This window comes from Maniola jurtina, chromosome 22 (genome assembly GCF_905333055.1).
Source record: "Maniola jurtina chromosome 22, ilManJurt1.1, whole genome shotgun sequence".
Taxonomy (NCBI): domain Eukaryota; kingdom Metazoa; phylum Arthropoda; class Insecta; order Lepidoptera; family Nymphalidae; genus Maniola; species Maniola jurtina.
The window spans coordinates 8,730,460-8,747,934 of record NC_060050.1 but is presented as its reverse complement, the minus strand read 5'-3'; the positions used below and the strand labels follow the sequence as shown (position 1 = coordinate 8,747,934).

General features: G+C 35.8%; 1 protein-coding gene across 5 annotated transcripts in view; it reads right to left on the bottom strand.

Annotated features, from left to right (window-relative positions):
- The window catches only part of LOC123876988 (atrial natriuretic peptide receptor 1), a 167,112-nt gene that overhangs the window by 89,032 nt on the left and 60,605 nt on the right, over nt 1-17,475 (bottom strand). The window contains exon 1 of one of the 5 annotated variants that reach the window (XM_045923457.1): nt 3,506-3,777. The exons of 2 other annotated variants lie outside the window; for them this stretch is intronic. The gene's annotated coding sequence lies outside the window, so the exon portion shown is untranslated. Of the gene's footprint in view, nt 1-3,505; nt 3,778-17,475 lie in introns of those variants that run through there. 2 more of the 5 variants (XM_045923458.1, XM_045923459.1) reach the window with 2 other exon arrangements.

Genomic DNA, 17,475 nt, shown 5'->3' with positions numbered 1-17,475 from the left:
GTAAAACTTTCAAAAGGTATCGGTTCTAACTTTGAGTTGCGGGAGCTAACATAAATCTCTACCTAATTTCGCCTACTTCTTATGTAAGCCGAGAAAAGTACCTATTGGAACTTCAGAAATAAATTACGTAAATTTCGCCATCACGAAGACACCCCTCAATTTCAAACTAGCTATAATAAGTTAACTCTGTACCCAAAATCGGTTAAACTGTTGTGCCATGAACAGCTATGCAGACACTTTCGCATTTATATTATTAAAGTATGAACTATGGACTAATTTGGATTATGTAATAACCTTACATTCTAAAATGAATTTAACTAATATGAAACAAAGGATTGCACGGAATATTATGAGCTCTATTAAGGCTCTATTTGAACACGAAACTGTAGACTGTAAGGTCTATTCTGTGGGCAAAAGGCAAATACACCAAACCTCATTAAAGGATTATTTGACTTAATATTTGCCTCCGAGTAACTCTATTCAGTCGGGTGGAATAGTTACCAATTTGTAGGGTTTCACTCCCATTTTAAGAGGGGTCTCTCCGTCACTCGCTCCATACAAACGTAGTTCGTATCTCATTGGAATACTAACCAATCATACTCAATGGAATTTTGTAGAAACGTTCCGGGAACTAATATCTTTGCCTATGGTTTTCCAGATTTCCGTTAAAATATTCGGTTTTAAAGTTACGCGGTCTTAAAAATTCACATACAAATCTTTGAGCCCCTGTAATTTTAAAACTACATATTTTTAGAAAAATCTAAAACACCACAGGTGGATATTAGTTTCTAAAATATGTCTGCATTTCATGGAATTTGGTTGCTTAATATTCTAATGAAATTGGGACTACGATTGTATGGAGTAAGTGACGGAGAGAGCCCTGTACAACTAACACGAAAGTGTTTGACAAGAATCTCAAAGAAAATAAATATTTTTTTATTCCGTACCTCAAAAGGAAAAACGGAACCCTTATAGGATCACTTTGTAGTCTGTTTGTCCATCTATCCGTCGTATCTGTAAAAACTCAAAAGACCAATTTTACGAGGTATCATCACTCGAGGAGGCAAACTATTTTTTTTTTCAAGTCTCACTTTCATGTTACATAGGAACCTACTCTGAAAAGTCGATTTTTATTAGCATGCCTCTGTGTATTGGTGACAGGTTTCTGTAAATAAACTTTACAGCTTTTAAAGTTTGTTTTTTAACTGATTGTGACTTACAGACAGAAAGACTGGGTGAAACTATAATGATTTCTAGTTTTAGTTTGTAGCCCTAAAATGGCTTTGCGTAGGTACCTACCTAAACACAGATAATAGACACACTTCCGCGCCATAAACGGATTTCTATTTATTAAGTAGGTACATAAAACCAATTCAAACTGTGGTCCAAAATATAATTACATACGTAGGCACCTTTGTAAAGAAACACTTGTGTCAATGTTTGTCATGTTAAGTATTATATTATGGCTGTAAAAATAACATTACTAGCATATATGGAGAGTTAAATAGAATAATAAACAATAACTCATACAATAGTTCATACTATATGGCACAATTTTATGATACATTAATGTACCTACGCTCTTCCTGATTACTAATACAAAACAATTATTAATTAGAATAATATGAAGAAGGCTTTAAATACGTGCTCAGAGCAAGGCAAAGGCTTGTTACTCGCGCGCTTTCCCACAAGCGTTTTTGCGAATTTTATTCTATTTTTATTGTTCCAGATATAAAGCTCCTAACGAAACTACTGTAAAACGAAACTATCTATTTTTGGCGATATGACTCAAAAACTATGTTTTAAAGTTAACCACTTTTTACTTTCGCTTGTAATTACATAGCGCACCCTTTGAAATTCGACGCAAACATCGCACCCTTAGATTAAAAGTGATTCAACTTAAAAATTTTGCCTTTTGATTTAACCTCTGTTTTTGATCCCGGACTCGGGAAACCTGTAATAACTGAGCTTTATGAAATGTTCAAAACACAATAATTCCTTTTAAATCTTTTAAATCCTACCTACTGAATTTTAATATCCTCTGTAAATTAAACAGAACAATTTTCCTTTAGTTCTGTTATTTTTGAGTTGCAACAGTTTGTATCTAGGGATTTGATATATTATAGACATATAGATGCCAAATTACGACATTTTTCCATCCATACATCCATGTCCATATAAAATGAAAAGTGCAAAGTTAACGTTACAACACTCCCTTCATCCCTCGAACTCCCTAAAAGTAAATTCAGTTTAATTTTGTATGAATATAAGTTATAACTATTAGGTAAGTATTCTGTTAACCTTTAACCATTTATGTTAATATGAAAATACAGTAATCACTTCGCACATTATGTAATGCAAACTTGAAATTGTTTGACAAACAAGGTATGTATTGCACCTAAGTTAGGTAAATAATAAACTACAGTTAAGAGGGCTCCTCCGTCACTCGTTTCATACAATCGTAGTTCCAATTTCATTTGAATATTAAGCAACCAAAGTCCATGAAATTTTGCAGACATATTCTAGAAACTAATATCTGTGTCTGTGGTGTTTTAGATTTTTCTAAAAATATGTAGTTTTAAAATTACAGGGGCTCAAAGATTTGTATGAAAATTTTTAAGACCGCGTAACTTTGAAACCGAATATTTTAACAGAAATCTGGAAAACCACAGACATAGATATTAGTTTCTAGAATATGTCTGCAAAATTTCATGGACTTTGGTTGCTTGATATTCAAATGAAATTGGAACTACGATTGTATGAAACAAGTGACGGAGAGAGCCCTCTTAAGTAAACATAACGATTAGGTATAGGTAACGATGGCATATTTCGACCAGAAAGCACAGTTTACGTTTTTTGGCATACGTAATGCAAACAAAAATTAAACTCATAATTTTTTGATAATAAACCTAGGAATGGCACTTTAAAGATTTTATAGATCCTTAAACATCAAAAAGAACATTTTTTGGCTGCAGTGCAAACGTATTATAATGTTAACTGTATAGATACATACCTATTTATTATCTACCTAGCTCTAGGTAATTTAAGCATTATTAAAATTCCAACGTAGATATAGCTAGTATACAAGTTATAAAAGGTACTTACTTAGTTTTAGGATTTAGTTTATATATTATGTCATATTTAGGATTTAGTTTATATAAAATCCAGGCATACTTAAAATTTACGTCGTAACTTAAAGTTGTAAGTAGGACTTTGAGTTCAAAAGTGCTTAAGTACCTATCTAAGAAGATATTTAATAACTAAATAGTAATTAGTATTAAGATTATCATGTGTGTAATTAATAAAATATACGTAAGTATTGTCAATTTAACAAACGTGCTAAATAAATCGTTTTAAAACCCTCACCTAACAATATGCTGTAGATGTATACAGTATGTAGTCAATGTCTAAAAATAGAATACAGAAATTTAAATAACTTACGATACGAATTTACATCATAATCGAAACGGCAGCGTTCGTTTGAACAGCTGAATTTTTTACAAACCCCGTAAAAGATACCAAACAACGATCATCGCCTTGTCGAAACTCCGTTAATACATTTTTCCAAATTTTCCGAAAACTTTTGGAAATCCTCCCGAAATATCTCACTGGCAACCTTTGAAAAAAACACAATTTCGCACTAAACACAATTGAAACAGTTCAGTAATATATATTTTCTTGTTTCACAGTAGTTTTCTATTTAATAAAAACTCGGATCGGTTCCCGCGGAAATCGGAGAGCAACGCGTGCACCCCTTACCGAGACAAAGTTATAACTGACGAAAAATTCAATTCAACAAACTGATCAACACTGAAGTTCAAGTTTACGTTAGAGAACCCTAAAAAAGTAACGATGGCTGGTAGACCATGTTATTTTATATTTTTAGACAACCGGTTCCAAAAGATTATGCCGATTAAAAATTATACAATTTAACAAAGGAAATTAAAACGTATATCACTCGGCTTACGGTACAATCGAGGTCACGCTGAACGTTGTTAAATTTTTAAATGTACAAAAGTGTAGATTATTCTGTTTTGGAAACAATGATTACATACTAAATTAATTCATTACTTAGGTACTTATCATCATATTTTTTGGGTACTTTACCTGGTAAAATAATGCTATAATTTTACGTCCAAAATACTAGATAATGATAGGATTTGATAAGTACATGTTTTTATTACAACCGGTTTTAGAGAATTATAGTATTATTTATATACTTGGTCAAATGGATTAAAATTGGACTCAGTTAAAACGTATTCTAGTGTTAATTTACTTATTTTTATATTAGATGTATTACTTGGAATCCAATATTATTACTTAGTATGTACTTATAATTTTTTTATTTAAGACAGAATTCATGCGAGGTCCAACAGTCCCCATGAGTTAAATTGAGCAGTTTTCTTAGTCAGCGTTAATCTATACTAATCTATACTAATAAATAAAATTGGAGTGTCTGTCTGTAATTTCGAAATAACTACCTCATATTAAGCTCATATGGTTATTTGAACGATACCATAACTGAATCACACGTTTTTAAAATTTTTGTCTGTCTGTCTGTCTGTCTGTCTGTCTGTCTGTCTGTTTGAAAAGGCTAATCTTTGGAACGGCTGAACCGATTTTGACGGGACTTTCACAGGCAAGTAGAGGATTGACCAGGGCGTAAAATAGGCTACTTTTTTAACCGACTTTTAAAAAGGGAGTTGTGTTTTTCTACCTATGTACACCGAAATCTCCGAGATTTCTGAACCGATTTGCGTCATTTCTTTTTTAATCGATAGAGGAACTTTGCGACATTGTTTCATAAAAAATTTGGAGTCCAACTCCTCAATCCTGATGCTGCAGGGGATCTGACCAATCCACGCGGGCGAAGCTGCGGGCATCAGCTAGTGGTTAAATACTCATGCTCGGGCCACGCGTCAATGCCCAACAACGCCATAATTATCGCGATAATTCCGCCGATGACAATAATCAACGCGTCAGAGTGGCCACGTTTGAACGGTTACCGTCTACTGCCAATTGAACTCGGATTAAAATCGACGCCAAATGGCAATGTGAATGCCATTGTAAAATTAACGCGTTAGGTAGTGGCTAGTGGCTACATTAACGCGTTTTTCAACGGCGTTTCCCGTTAATATAGCCGGGTCATTAGACACAAAATAAGGAAAAGGTAGCTGATTTCAGGGGCCTAGTGATCGTAAAAGTGGTCGTAAACTCCAGTTCGACGGTTCTTATAATCCTACTAAGGGTACGTAGGGCAGACAAAGACCCAGATTTAGAAGGCTTTCATTTAACTGCTGCCTAAAATTAATATAGGTATTCTTATACGGTAAAAGTTTATAATATAAAAGATGCCAAAGTTTCTACAATTTTTTACGATTCTTTTTTATGTAGAGCTCGTTCACACAGGCTGCGTAAGCCTAGACGTAGCGCGTGCCATTGCGTTATAATGTATGGAACTGTATGAAACATGTCATACCGCTTGCGTGGCGTGCACGTTCACGTCGACGTTATGCATGCAGTTACGTCTACGGGTTCACGCGCGTCACTACGCAAGTGTCACGTGTACGTGCTGCATACGCAATTGGTATGAACCGCCCATTATGGGTCTACTTGAATGCCATTCTACAAGAATACGTTTACTGATTCGATACTATCCAACTAGCTAACGCCCGCGACTTCGTCCGCGTGGACTACACAAATGTCAATCTCTTAATATGGATAGTATGGAAGTAAGTATGGAATATGGATATGGATTATTAAACATTTAATATACCTACGGCCTAAGTGAGTGCGGGATAAATAACCTTGAATTATTTTGAGCTTGTTCCAAAAAACTACAATTAATTCTAGACTTGAAGTATCTAAAGTGCTTAAAAAAATACAGTTTAGTTCTACTTAGACTTATTTCGTAATGCAAGGAACCAACGCCAAGTTTTTTTTTGTGACCTAGATTTTAACTCCTTTGGAATATTATTATGAAAGGGCTTTACCTATACATTCCAAAACTGATTTTCATTTATTTTTATGTATAATAGTTTTTGATTTATTTGAATACCTGAGCCCGGAACCCTCGCGCCTCGGTGCGCTAGTCTGACTCGCACTTGGCCAGTTTTAAAATATCTATCAAACATTACGGAACTGTTGGAATTTGAACCCTAATCTCTTGTATTTTTCCAGCCAACGCGAATATCAGTCAATCGGTTCACTGCTATTATACCTACAAGGACGACGACAACCAAGTTCAACCCATTGAACTAAACTACTACCTACCTACATATAGAAAGGCTATGTCAAACAAGAATCCTGTTCTTTGAAACTGTCAAAATAAGGATAACATTGGTAGAATTATGTATATATACTAGCTGACACCCGCGACTTCGTCCGCGTGGATTTAGGTTTTTCGAAATCCCGTGGGAACTCTTTGATTTTCCGGGATAAAAAGTAGCCTATGAGCTAATCCAGGATATTACCTATCTCCATTCCGATTTTCAGCCAAATCCGTCCAGTGGTTTTTGCGTGAAGGAGTACAAACATACACACAATATAATATTAGTGTGATGTGATTGGTTTAGAATATTCGCATCTTTTTCTTACCAATGTAATCAGAAAAGGACAGACAAACCTAATTTAATTTAGAACTGTCAAACCTCGTGAATTTAGGTATCAGTAGTGATTGGCGTGCACTATGGTATTTAAATTCAAAATTCATTTTCCGTCCCTTTTCAGCAATATTATATTATGTAATAATTTATTTATTATATTATATAATAAATCCTTTTGTTATGATCTCAATAATGTGCGTAGTACCTAAATCTAATGGTGAAAATCTCATAGGCATAGTAAAGAACGCAAACACACTGTTAATTTTGAACGTGTTGATTGATCGTTAACGTTCTAAAGATAAAAGATTATGCAATAGGTAAAACGTTTAAAAATAACTAACATGTACTATGTACTCATATACCTACTGGTTTGAAGTTTGATATCTAATTTTAGATTCGTTTTCCTCATTTTGTTCAGATGGAGCGATATTTTGTTAAAACCTATGGTGTTTTTAACCCCCGACCCAAAAAGAGGGGTGTTATAATGACGTGTGTATCTGTGTATCTGTCTGTGGTATCGTAGCTCCTAAACTAATGAACTGATTTTAATTTAGTTTTTTTTGTTTAAAGGTGGCTTAATCGAGAGTGTTATTAGCTATAATCCAAGAAAATCAGTTCAGCCGTTTGAAAGTTATCAGCTCTTTTCTAGTTACTGTAACCTTCACTTGTCGGGGGTGTAACAAATTTTTAATTTACACTTGTTATAAAACGCCATAACACTATGGCGTTTCGAAAAGAGGTGATAGTTTAGTGGTTAAGACGTCGGTTTGCTATTCGGTTGGTCCGAGGTTCGATTCCAGGCACGCACCGCTAACTTTCCCGAGCTATGGGGATTTTAAAATATAATTATATTACTGACTTTAACTCTGAGGGAAAACATCGTGAGGAAACTTGCATGCTTGAGAGTTCTCCATAATGTTATCAAAGGTGATTCAAGTCTGCTAATCTGCACTGAGGCAGCGTGGTGGACTGTGGCCTAAGCCCTTCATATTATAAGAGGAGACCCGTGTTGAGCCTAATTACAAAAAAAAAAACTTATAGATAAGCCAACCCTACCAGAAGTAGCATGATAACAATGAAGCAATTCATGTTGGACATAAAAGTACAACCCTACATCAAATTAACTTCAAAATCCCCCTACGAGAGGGTTAGTAACTAGTTTTGAAGCTGTTTAAGCAAACACTCTCTGTTCTAACATTACACTGAGGTCGTAGGGTTGTCAGCTTTCAAACAGGAACCCTAATTTTTAATTTATAGACTAATGACTCTTGGCTGCAATCAGACCTGCTGGCAAATGATGATGCATCCTAAAATAGAGCTCGCTTGCCTAGAATGTGCCTATTCAAACTTTTAAGGCAACTAAACAGCTGGTGTCCATATTAAAATTGGAGAGGAAAGCTGATACTGCTAGAATATGGAATGCTCTTCAGACTTCCGGTTTTTTTGCTAGTTACAATTGAATTCAAATTTGTTTATTGCAAATATGGATATATAGTGAAGATGTTACAAAAACACAAGTATAAATTAAAAAATTTATAACACCCCCGACAAGTGAAGGTTACAGTAACTAGAAAAGAGCTGATAACTTTCAAAGGGCTGAACTGATTTTCTTGGATTATGGCAAAGAAAACTCTCGATCAAGCCACTTTTCCATAAAAAAAAAACTAAATTAAAATCGGTTCATTAGTTTAGGAGCTACGATGCCACAGACAGATACACAGATACACACGTCAAACTTATAACACCCCTCTTTTTGGGGCAGGGGTTAAAAAAGGGTACAGCCAAATTCTGCCTATTAGCATGCAATATGTAAAAATATAACAACTTGTATACTACATACTTTGGTAAAATTTGTCAGTTACAATATTGGCACCTTCAAAAGAAGAGTGAATAGGCACATTGTGGGCGCGCTCCACCTTAGGCTGCATCATCTGTGATTGCAGTCACGAGTTAAGCGCAAGCCTATATAGTTTATTAGTGTTACTAGTGTTATTACTACACAATTTTTAGTGGTCCCACTGTACAATATGCTTTGCCCAGTTAAAACCCTACTGTTTACTAAGCTATTACACTGATCGCGAGCAATTTACTGTAATCCATTGAGGAGTTCTGAATCTCCATGGCCGAAGATATTCATTAGATCTTCACCAAATTTATATGGGACCACCGGCAAAGTATACCCTTTCAAACAAAAAATCCAAATCGGTCTAGGCGTCTCAGAGTAGTCTGGTAACATACATAAAAAAAAAATTAAAAAGATTTCGACGAATTGAGAACCTTTTTTTGAAATCGGTTAAAAAAAGTTCAATGTTTAGGTGGCAACCCTATAAACAGTATTATGTAACCCGCTGAGGATTAGGGATTGTTTGATCTTTAGTGTGTTAACGCCCCTGGTCTCAACCGGGTGGAAATTAACTCCTATTTCATTTTAATTTATTTTTAGGTTATAAATATAACTAGACTAGAGGATGCCCGCGACTTCGTCCGCGTGGATTTAGGTTTTTAAAAATCCCGCGGGAACTGCTTGATTTTCCGGGTTATAAAGTAGCCGGATTTGCCTATGCCAATAACAGAGACGCAAGCTACCTCGGTACCAAATTTCATACAAATCGGTTAAGCGGATGGATTTTTGGGAATCCCGTGGGAACTCTTTGATTTTCCGGGATAAAAAGCCTATGTCCGTCCACGGGATATAAGCTAACCATATATCAAATTTCGTCAGAATCGGTTAAACTGTTGGGCCGTGAAAAGGTAGCAGACAGACAGACAGACACACTTTCGCATTTATAATATTAGCATGGAGTATGGATAATGCCCGTAACTTCATCAGCGTGGATTTAAGTTTTTTAAAGTTTCTTACTTTTCGATTTTCCGGGATAAAAGTAAGCTAAGTAACTCCTGGCCCTAAAATCATCAGTTGCCATTGCAACGTGATTGTAACTATCTAACAAACAAAGACACTTTTACATTATTATTCGTAGTGTATATAAGTAGGTATATATAATCTTTATAGTAGGTATATAGTGGGTAGGTCTTTGTTTTTTTTTTATTATATAAATGCAAAAGTGTGTTTGCTTTTGGTTTGTCCTTCAGTCACACTGTAACGGAGCAATGGATTGATGTGATTTTCTGCATGGATATTATCTATATAGCCTATGTCACTCTCCAGGTCTTTACCTATAGTTAAGAGAGTGAGTTTTGTCGTAGAGGCGATGGCCGTTGGAGCCGGAAAGTCCTTGAGTGGAGACCGCGTTTAAGCAAACGTAGTGTGGGACGCCCTCCAGCACGATGGACCGATGATATTAAGCGGCTGGCGGGAAGTGGCTGGATGAGGAAGGCTGAGGACCGGGTGTGGTGGCGCTCTTTAGGGAAGGCCTATGTCCAGCAGTGGACGTCCACAGGCTGATGATGATGATGATGATGATGAAGAGAGTGACATCGGTTCCTTTTATCCCGGAAAATCAAAGAGTTCCCACGCGATTTTTAAAGACCTAGCTAATAGCTGAAGCTAATGTAAAATATTGGTTGGTATATTTAGGTAATCCTTGTACAATGCTCTCATTGGCGTAGAATTTTTGGCAGCCTACAGTCTTTACTTAGTAAATATATTTACTGATCCACCCCAAATCAAATGCATTAGACCGTAGTTCAATTTCCGATCTATTGTGAAGGAAATAGAACAAATAGGGATAGAGTACCAGGAAAGAGCCATAACGGCATATTAATTGAGCTAATATATTAGTTGATTTGTATGGGTAGATTCTATGATCTATCGTACCAACAAGTGTAAATTAAAAAATAACACCCCCGACAAGTGAAGGTTACAGTAACTAGAAAAGAGCTGATAGCTTTCAAACCGCTGAACCGATTTTCTTCAATTATAGCTGAGAACACTCTCAATCAAGCCACCTTTCAATCAAAAAAAAAAAACTAAATTTAAATCGGTTCATGAGTTTAGGAGCTACGATGCCACAGACAGATACACAGATACACACGTCAAACTTATAACACCCCTCATTTTGGGATATCAAGGAATTTAGGAATTGTAAGCATGACCAAAAAAAGCATTAATATCCAAATGAGTGCCATGCTCTACACAATTTCTTTAAGTCATAAGTAGCAACAATTAATAGGCTACCTAACATATTTATAAGGGTGCGTTTCCACTGACACGGAGCGGAGAAGAGCAGTGAAAAGTAGCAAGTATTTCCATTAAGGTGGAGCGGGGCGGAGTGGAGCGGAACTAGGCAGACTAAAGCTGCATTGAACTGTGTTCCGATCAGTAAAAGTCACCCTAACTGCCGCGATGCGCGCCGCACCGTCCCGATTGTTTTAAAGTAGGTATTTTTTATTACTGAATATGTAGCTTGGCAAGTTTTAATAGTCAACAAATAACATTTATCATTCAACATGAAAAATATACAGCTTATGAACTTGGCAAGTTTTCACCCACATAATATTATGACCTGAAAATTATTTTTAACGTGGAAATTTTTACTTCACAATTTATAAAAAAACTAGCTGATGCCCGCAGCTTCGCCCGCGTGGATTGGTCAGATCCCCTGCAGCATCAGGATTGAGGAGTTGGACTCCAAATTTTTTATGAAACAATGTCGCAAAGTTCCTCTATCGATTAAAAAAGAAATGACGCAAATCGGTTCAGAAATCTCGGAGATTTCGGTGTACATAGGTAGAAAAACACAACTCCCTTTTTGAAAGTCGGTTAAAAAAGTAGCCTATGTTACTCCCTGGTCAATTCTCTACTTGTCTGTGAAAATCCCGTCAAAATCGGTTCAGCCGTTTCCAAGATTAGCCTTTTCAAACAGACAGACAGACAGACAGACAGACAGACAGACAGAAAGACAGACAGACAGACAGACAAAAATTTTAAAAACGTGTGATTCAGTTATAGTATCGTTCAAATAACCATATGACCTTAATATACGGTAGTTATTTCGAAATTACAGACAGACACTCCAATTTTATTTATTAGTATTTTATAGTATTTTATTAGTATTTTATAAATTACGACTTGATAAGTATGATTGTCGTCAAGCGCAAGCCGCTATATAAAGCGATACTCAGCTTTAGGAGGAATAAGGAGATATTATTCCCGACAGGTGGAATCCGGGGATATGTATGATTAAATGAATCTGAATATACCTCGCTTGGTGGCACGGCTTTATAGGTAGTTAAAAATGATGACATTCACAGATGCAAAGTTACGGCAGATGTTTTACAGCGCTACTTGAGCTAAGTCGTTACATTTCCAAATTAAATCCCTAGCACACGACTCACGAGTAAATCTCTCTAATATCCATTTCATCTTCTACGTTTTATGAGATTTAAGCTTTACTTACATTGAATTTTTAGTTTATTACATGATGGCCCAAAAATAGGAGTAATGTTTTCAGGATTTAGATATGTGAGTTCCTTTATTCTATCTTCTGCCTTAAAGCCCGAACAGATTTGGATGTATGTAGTATCGTTAGAATCCTTATAATATTATCATCCCGAGTGCATTACTATAAGCTTTTAGAAAATATTTTATATGGCGGTTATGTAGAGCCATTTTCATATGTGAAAATCATTACTTTTCATTCGTGTTTTCCGACCGTTTTTAAAACTCGTCGTCTTTTAATCGATGGACGTCTAATGACATAGGCCTCTTAGAAGCAATTTTGCAGGTAGCAATATCTTATAGCACAAGTACGTAAAGGGAAAAATCCGAAAACCGCAAATTTGGGTTTCAACGCAAAAAAAGTGTTAGATATTTCTTGCACAGTTGAACAGAACCCTTCGTGAGCGAGTCCAACTCGCACTTGGCCGGTTCTTTTTAATCGAAGTGGTCAATAAATAATAGTGGTCAGTGTGCGCTGAACTTTAGTAGAAATACCTTTATGTTTTAATTACAAGATTTCGCTCACACGGTTATTTCAAGTTTGACGTATATTATTACGCTATCAACCAATTTTACAAAAAGAGGCGAGTTCTCAATAACTCTACACGTACCTACCTACCTTATTACAAAGCAAAGCACCTTCTATATAATTCCAGTTGTAATTTGCTTTTATAAAATTAGTATAAAGGTGCCCACGCACTCGAACTGAACTGCAGCTGAACTGCGCGTCGCGTCAGCGCCCCGCACGATATTCTCTCCAGCCGCGACGCGCGTACGTCACTACCGCGCTCTGCAGTTCAGTTCAAGTGCGTGGGCACCTTTAGTAATACGTTAACATCATGTCCCATCATCGGGCCCACGGGTCTCCTCTCAGAATGAGACAGGCAACCACACTGGCCGAGTGTGGATTGACAGACTTCACAAACCTTGGAGAACATTATGGAGAACTCTTAGTCATGTAGGTTTCCTCACCATATTCTCCTTCGCCGTTAAAGCAGGTGATAAAAATTCAAAAATTCAAAATTCTAAATGTTTTTATTCAATTAAACTTTTACAAGTGCTTTTGAATCGTCAAAAAAAATCTACCACTGGTTCGGAATGCCGTTCCTACCTAGAAGAACCAGCAAGAAACTCGGCGATTGCTCTTTTCAATTACATATTCAATTTACAATAATATACCATACTGTATACAAGCAATTGCAGCGCCGTGTATTGCTGGAACGAGTCAAATCCAAGGTTGTCAAAAAGTTGTCTAGCAACACCTACTTTTATTTTTTTCCAGTTTGAAGAACTTGAGAAGAAGAATCGAGAAATCACGTGAATCTTTATATCTGTTGCAAAGTGATTGAAGGATAAACCAAACCAACACACTTCATGATTTAAATTATGAAATTAGATTAGGTAGTGATATCATACGTGCGTACTGCGTAGGTAAGATGAAACCTTAAAATTATCAAGAGCCGGGTTTTTTCGATTTTTTAAAAATGCATCCAAAACTAGTTTTATTCCAATTTGGTTCAGTGAAAGTCATTGTGGGAACTGTAACACGTGATGATTTCTTGTTCATAACCATAACCATATTCTTATAAGGAAACCAGACAGCCAACACTACCAATAAGCAATCAATACATTAATTAAAAATCCATACTTCCATCCACACTTATAATATTTTAAATGAGACAGTGTGTCTGTCTTTCTGTTTGTTTGTCTGCTAGATTTTCATATCTCATCCGTTTACTGATTTTGTTGTTTGGTACGGACTACAGAGTTAGGTGACATCCCGTCTAACGGATATTGGCTACTTTCTATCCCGAAAAATAACTTATTTCCTCGGGGAAATGTAAAATTCAAAAAACGAATTTAAAAAATAAAGGTTTTTATTTATTTCTTCCTTTTCCTTTATTTCTTAACGGATTTTGACGAAATTATTATACACAACTCATATTAAATTACATCGCGCTAGGTAAGCAACCTTCATCCAAGGCGGTAAATGAATGGGTGACCGACTTTGTCCCGATTGTTACTTCACGTTTCCTCTACACGCTAATTCTAAACGATTTTCTCACAGTAAACGAATGAATAAAAAAGTTCGTTTTGCGTAAAATGAATGGTAATCGAATAACGCTTTTCCAATTTCACGTAAATTAAAGCTACTGTATTGAATTTACCTAACAAGGCTTTAAGCGGAGTTCACATAGCTAAATAGATCCAGCTACTATATATTTCAAATGTGAAAATCCTCACCGTTATATTTACTACTAACTGATGCCCGTGACTTTGTCCGCGTGGATTTAGGTTGTTAAAAATCACGTAGGAACTCTTCGATTTTTTGGACAAACCAATAAACCAACAAACAAACACAGTTTCGCATTTGTACCTAATGGGTAGTGATTTGAACATAGATAATGCTCGCGACTTTGCCCGCGTGACTTTAGGTTTTTAAAAATCGGCCAGCCAGCCAATTACCCACCCTTTTTTTTCGTGGGGAAATCCTCATTGCTTGAAAATGGTACAATATGGCAAAGTAAATCTGTACCTACTGACTGATTACTTAATTATGTTTTACTCTTTTCTTCAAATCGGTTCAGTATTTACTAAGTAAGTAAGTAATATTAAAATGCTATGTGTACATAAAGATTGTTAAGTTAGTTTATCAAGTAGGCACTAAACGTGCAAAGCTGGGCGAGTCAGCTCTATTTTACAAAAAAAAAAAAAACATATTTTTTTCATTGTAGTTAAAGAACAAAGAAATTCTGAAGAATTCTTTTGTAATTATTTTACCTTTCATGTACCTAGTACCAGGCTTTAATTAAATTTTAAATTGTATAATTTTTCTCGGCAAAGTTTTAGTGGAAAAATTAGGTAGGTATTATCTATAACTGGCACAAAAGACCTTAAATTATTCATTGGACGTACAAAATTTATTATCTGAAGACCTTTCAGTTTGAGCGAGTTTAACGGAAAAATTTCGGTATAATTTTTCAAAGATGGAGCTCATTTGTCAGGTTGAAGGGTGTTTTATGTTTGTAAGGGTTGAAATATTAAACAAAAAATCTTCGCACCATAAATAATTTGGCTGCCCCGATTCAGTAGCACTTTGGGGATATTCGTGAAGGCGCATGTGATTTTTTAGGGTTACGTATTTGAAGGGTGCTAAGAGGACTCTTTTACTAAGGTTCCGCTGTCCGTCCGTCCGCCCTCTGTCCGTCTGTCTGTCAGCGGGCTGTATGTCGAGAACCGCAATAGGTAGAGAGTTGAAACTTTCACAAAATATTTATTTATATTGCAAATAATAAATAAAAAAGTGGTATTTCTTGTATCGATGGTACGGAACCCTTCCTCTGCGAGTCTGACTCGCACTTGACAGATTTTTATATTAGCTACTAGCTGAACTTAATTAAGTACTCTCGTAGAATTTATCGTAATCAAAATAATTTCATGTCTTCTGTACAGAGTCCATAGACTGACTTATGACTATGATGTTATATTTTATATCCACATAGAAATCTTTAGCCTTTAGATACCAAACGGACTCACTAGCGTACCTATACGCGGTGACGCGACGTGAGATGGAAAAGGCTCTTCAGTGTTCTGTTGTGCCTGAATTACGCGAATGAAATTGTCAAATACCTCAAATCACGAAGCGATAAAGCTTTAATACTAGTGAAAATGCTCTATTTAACGCATCGAGCTTTTGGCATACATTTATAATAGTTATATCGCATAAAAGCACTGTTCGTAAATAGAATGTGTCGCTACACATTCTATTTACGAACAGTGCTACATCTAGTAGTGAGTAGCATAACTAACTCATATAGCGCCATCACTTAGAGAGCAGCCTAAACAAAAATACAACGCCATCTAGTACGCGACATCGACAACATAAAAGTATTTGTCAACAGTCTTATTCAAAAAAATCCCTTAATATAGGTTTAAAACGTTCATTAGCTAAAATGCTCATTAGGCCTATTAAACGTTTCATAACTTTCTTTATTCATAAAGGTTCAATAAACCTCTCACAACTAAATTCTCGCTATAGGCTAGTTTCGCTTTGTTATGTTGTCGTTCTGATGAATTCATAGACAAAATTGCAAAAAAACTGGGCTCTACACAGAAAAGTGACGCAGGTGTGACATTTGTTTTCGAATTTCGGTCAATTGTCTGAGTTCTGGAGGATAGTTAGGTATTATCGTTCGGAGCTTTGTTCCGATTTATTTAATTATAAAAATGGAATCAGGAAGGAATTTAGAAATTAGCGTTAGATTTTATTATACTATTTAAAAAAAAAAGATGTATTAGGTAAAAGTATGTATTAGAATTTAGATACAGTACCTGGACAATCATGGAATAAAATCCTTTTTTTTTAAATTGAAAATATTACAATAAAACTTAAAGCTAGCTTTATCTAATTACTATACAAATCATGCCCGTGTGGAATGGTGCCAAGAATACTGGCTGCATTTCCACGCTTGACAGCCACGCTGATCCGTTGCGCAAAAAATGAGCCAGCCCTTTTTTTACCCAAATCCTTCTCGGTTTATGTAGTTAGGTACTGAGCTGCATCACCGCCATATTTCTTACGTTAGAAGAAATCACATACCTATGTAAAAGAATGATTACATGAAAAGAAACTTCGAAATTAGGTAGAAACTTTTAGGTACCTACTTCACGACGTCCGTCCCTAGCATCTTATGGCAGTTAAAACTTGCAACTCTAGTTAATTACCACAGCCTCTCGAATCCAGAATAAATAACGTACAAATAATAATTACAATGCAATGACACTAGAATCAACCAAAACAAAATAACCTCACTTCCAAACAAATTATCAGCTGTTAAGACAAGACGGCGGCCATCTTGTCTATACTAATAAATAAAATTGGAGTGTCTGTCTGTAATTTCGAAATAACTACCTCATATTAAGCTCATATGGTTATTTGAACGATACCATAACTGAATCACACGTTTTTAAAATTTTTGTCTGTCTGTCTGTCTGTCTGTCTGTTTGAAAAGGCTAATCTTTGGAACGGCTGAACCGATTTTGACGGGACTTTCACAGGCAAGTAGAGGATTGACCAGGGCGTAAAATAGGCTACTTTTTTAACCGACTTTTAAAAAGGGAGTTGTGTTGTTCTACCTATGTACACCGAAATCTCCGAGATTTCTGAACCGATTTGCGTCATTTCTTTTTTAATCGATAGAGGAACTTTGCGACATTGTTTCATAAAAAATTTGGAGTCCAACTCCTCAATCCTGATGCTGCAGGGGATCTGACCAATCCACGCGGGCGAAGCTGCGGGCATCAGCTAGTTCTTTAATAAGGGTTTATAGTAGGGTTCAGCCTGTTATAAGTTATGGAGCCGTTATTGAACACTTTTAGCACTATTGAACGTTTATGAATCATGTTTTTGAGAACTTTGCTTATAACAAGCTAATAAAGCTTCTACAAATTTTTATGAATAAGACTGTT